This window comes from Tiliqua scincoides, chromosome 1 (genome assembly GCF_035046505.1).
Source record: "Tiliqua scincoides isolate rTilSci1 chromosome 1, rTilSci1.hap2, whole genome shotgun sequence".
NCBI classification, from domain to species: Eukaryota; Metazoa; Chordata; class Lepidosauria; order Squamata; family Scincidae; genus Tiliqua; species Tiliqua scincoides.
Genome location: NC_089821.1, coordinates 216,896,197 through 216,900,685, shown reverse-complemented (window position 1 = coordinate 216,900,685; position 4,489 = coordinate 216,896,197). Strand labels below are relative to the sequence as shown.

At 43.4% G+C, this 4,489-nt stretch overlaps 1 pseudogene; it reads right to left on the bottom strand.

Annotated features, from left to right (window-relative positions):
• Positions 1–3,875: 3,875 nt before the first annotated feature.
• LOC136638276 (5S ribosomal RNA) lies at positions 3,876–3,995 on the bottom strand (annotated as a pseudogene).
• Positions 3,996–4,489: the final 494 nt, after the last annotated feature.

Below are 4,489 nucleotides of genomic sequence, written 5' to 3'. Positions count from 1 at the left end.
TGTTATATATCATTGAAAAGGTAATTTAATGCAGAATGCAGTGAAATAAACTGCATTGGAATATCTGTATTATATCAAAGTACTCACCTGCAGTCCCAAAGTCCGAGCCGAACTTGGGAACCACTGCTATGCAGACTTTCCTGGGAGTAAGCCCCATTGAACACAACAGATCTTACTTCTAAGCAGACATGCATAGGATTGTGCTGTCTTGAAAACAAAGTTTGCTAGTTGTGACAAGACAAAAGAGAGACAGCAGGAAAAGAAGATCTGGCAGGGCTTCCATAACTTCTCGAATATGTGCTTGCATCCACAGTCGCTATAGCCAAGAATGTTCCAAATCTCAGTCACAGAGGAACAGAATCTGCTGATGCGCTAACACCCAAACTGGGGCCAGTTCAAATGAAAGCGGTACCTGAAGTAGTGTCAAATTTTCTGTTCTCTTTTTGTTTGGGCACCCCTCAGTGCATGTACAGCCTGACCCCTCCACCTGACCTGCCCCACCTTCTCCCTGCCAATCTGTCCATTTCTTCAAAAGTGAAGCATGCTGCCTGCACCTGCCCTGCTTATTTTGACCAAGTGGCCAGGTGGGCTGCTGCTACTGTGATGTCTCCCTCCCAACAGAAGTGCAGGAAGAAGAGGTAGATTGTCACACTGATGCACTTCTCATTGTCTCTGCAAGTGAGATCAGATCACAAGGTAGAATGGCTGGGTGGGTGGTAGGTCAGGGGAAGTGGAGGCACAGGTGCAGTATTTATATTCTGTTATTGTTAACTATTTGAAGCATTAAATATCCATTGCTGCTTTGATTTTCCATGATGGTTTTAATTCTTGCATATCCTTTGAAGGCTAATGTTATTATCCATTACATTTTATGAAAAGGCCATTCTCCTTAAGCGTTTTGTCAGCTAAGTGTGTTTTCTATAGCTGTATAAGGGGGGGTGGGGGAAACCGTGAAGTACTGAATCTACCACTGTTGTTGTTTTGGACTCTCACTTTAAAAAAAAAAAAAAAGCATTTCTTTAATTTTTGTAGAGGGTTTTCTTGTATTTGTTCCTCTTCATGCAAAATGAATGCATTAGTTGATTAATGTACTTAGATATCTTACCCAATTGTGAATACACTATAGGAAGTAAATAATGGCATAGGGTACTTTGTAGATACAGGGAACTGTGACATTAGTCCATGCAAATGAACTGGTTTTATTGAAATAACTGTATTGGCAGGGAAGCTGTGTTGGAGTGCAATACTCCATTACAGCTACATATGAAAGTGGAGAAAGAACAGGGTGGCTCTACAGGTAGGCCTTGTGAGGCATACGTTAGGGCCCCATATCCATGTAAGGGCCTATACCTGGGTCTGCATACCTTGGTCTGCTGCTGTTACTGTTCTTCATTGCTGTTCAGTAAGCTAGAGCCCATGGGGGTACTTACTAGGCAAGTGTTGGGGACCAACAGCAGCAGATCAACTTCCTCTTTTTCCCCAGTGCAATTTTACCATTCCCAGATGTCCAGTCTCCACCTGGTAATGGTCAGATAGCCCCAGAAGAAGAAAGTGGGTGGCCTGCTGCTCCTCACTGCCTCCTGGTAAGCCTCCTGGTTGGGTGCCCAGCTGAGAAAGCTAACCAGGAACTGGCAGTGGACAGGAAGAGTCCTCCTTTACTGAGGTAAAAGGGAGTGGCAGGGGTCAGCAACCTACGGCTCATGGGCCAGATCCGGTCTGCCACCCAAAGTCATTCAACCATGTGGAGCATGGCTTTGCAGGTCAAGCCTCCCGCCCAATTTGCCATGCTCTAGACCAGCCATTTTCAACCACTGTGCCGTGGCACACTGGTGTGCCGGTGAGCGGTCCTCAGGTGTGCCACAGGAATTTGGGGGAAGGTCATTTATTAATAGGGCCAATGGGAGATGTGAGCCCCCACTGACAGCATGGTGTGCCTTGTCAATTGTCAAAAACCTGGTGGTGTGCCTTGACCATTTTAGTGCCTTGTCAGTGTGCCGTGAGATGGAAAAGGTTGAAAATCACTGCTCTAGACAGAAAATGGCAGAGAAGCCTGCCCAGGTTACAGAGTCTCTGCTACTACTACTCTGCTACTGCTGAGCTCTGTGCAGCCACTTCTGGGAGCTCAGTAACCCTAATGTTCAGTGATTCACTTTATGGCCAGGATACCCAGGAATTCTCCATTGGGCTGCTTGTTTGCACTTCTAGAGCACTATGCAGGTGTGGTTTGCTGCCACTTTCACTTCCTTCATGTCTTTTCCCTTCTCTACAGCATGGCTAAACATGACTAAACATGAATGAAACACTGCAAAAAGACAGTATTGTTGCCATTGCAAGTACAGGTGCATCAAGATTATTTCTGTGCAGTGTTTTACTGGTGTGCACACAAATTTTGATACAACTACAGTACATACACTGGCATAATTATTGCAGTGTTTTATTACTGCATAGAGACAGGGTGAGAATCAAATGAACTGGAAGAACTGCAGCTGGTACATACTCAAGTCCCACAATTAATTCTCCTAGTTGCCTCCTACTAGCTTGCCTAACCTCCCCTCTTGCCTGACTTTCTTTTATCTGGGAATGCTAGATACTGCTCTGAGAATCTTCTGCATGTAACAAATGTGTGAATGTTTTGTCATTCAGCTGTGGCTTTCCCACAGATCAGTAGATTAGATGGATCCTGGTTAATTGCTGGTTGTACATCTATTCTGCAGCCAGCCTGTGGCAAAGTACAGATTGTTATCTGCACAATCAACCCATGTGATGTACATTGCAAATGGGTATCATTCTTGGTACAGTTGTGATGTCTATGATTGTATGATATGATTGTCTATGTGATTTCTATGATTGTATGTCTATGATGTCTATGTCAGGGCAATGCCTATACACCTGTATCATGGGGTCCAGTGTCACCTTGTTACTCTTTAAGCAGGTACCTTTTGCCATTATCTGTTCTTCCCATTGCAGCGCTGGCTTAGGTGACTATCCCCTGCAAACAATTGGTCAGGGGACAATTTGCAGATTAGCCCCTGCAGACAATTATGTCCTGCAGTTTTTAGGTGCTATCTATTCTGCTACTACTTTGCCCTAAATTGTTGTTGCATTAGAGAGCTACAGAAGAGGGTCTGCTAGTTGACCACTCGGTTATAATGTGGAAAAGGGTATCTCTACAATTCTGCTCTCAGTCTTTTCAAGTGCTAACAAGTGCTATGCTGATTGATTATTTTTTTTTGGACATGAACTGGGAATATCCGCTCAACTGGTGTTATCCACGAAACAGCCATAAGCTTGAAATGAGATTCAGTTATTAGTCTTCTTTACCTACATTTAAAACAGCAATTGGGAGGAGATAGAGAAATGGATCTGTGTCCCATTTTCAATTTTCTGTCCCATTCAATTCTCGTTAGCAAATGATCTAATAAGAGCCAGTGTGATGTGGTGGATAAATAGTGGCAGAGTTAGAGCAGAGAGACCCATGTCCAAATTGCTGCTCAACCATGAAGCCTACTGAGTGATCTTGGACTAATCACTCTGTCAACCAAATGTACCTTCCAGGTTGTTTTGATGATAAAATAGGGTAACCTTTAGGTACATCATCATGAGCTTCTTGAAGGAAGATCAGGATACAGATATTCTTAACCCTAAGAAACAATGGGTGTACCTATGGGTGCATAGTTGTATCTATGTGCTTTTTTCCCCCTGCAGGAATTATTCCCTATACAACTCTTTCTTCTTAGTTTTAAAGTAAGGTCATTGATTAGTCTGTGGTGTTATAAAGTTCCAGCATCTTTGAAGGCAGATAGGTATTCAATAAGCTTGAAAGCTACACTAAATTAAATGGTTGGCAACCTTCAGTCTCGAAAGACTATGGTATAAGCCTACAGCACCTGGTATTCCCAGGCGGTCTCCCATCCAAGTACTAACCAGGCCTGACCCTGCTTAGCTTCCAAGATCAGACAAGATCAGGCATGTGCAGGGTAACAGTTGCTATAAGTACTGAATTAAATAAACATGATTTATAAAATGATCCCAGTTTGGTAGCATCATTTATCATTTTCCTTCTCTAATAGCACAATCCTATGCCTGTCTCCTCAGAAGTAAGTCCCACTGTGTTTAATGGGGCTTAATCCAAAATCAATTGGTATAGGATTGTGGCCAGGCAGCCCACCCCTTATGTATACTGCAGTCAATGGGGATCCAGAAGTTGCTTGTGTGTGGAGCTGGTCACTCACTGCTTGTGGCAATAGCCAGCCCATGTGCTTCAGCATCCGTGGCATAGCTAAGGGGGTGCAGGCCGCACTGGGTGATGTGCATGGGCGGGACATGACATCCTTACTAGTCAAAATTTTTAAAATCTTGATATTTTCAAATACTACCAACGTGTTATATATCATTCAATGCATAATTTCATGCAAAATGCAATGAAACAAACCATGTTGAAATATCTCTATTCCATCAAAAGTTATAGCCAAAAACCCTGTGGGGGTGG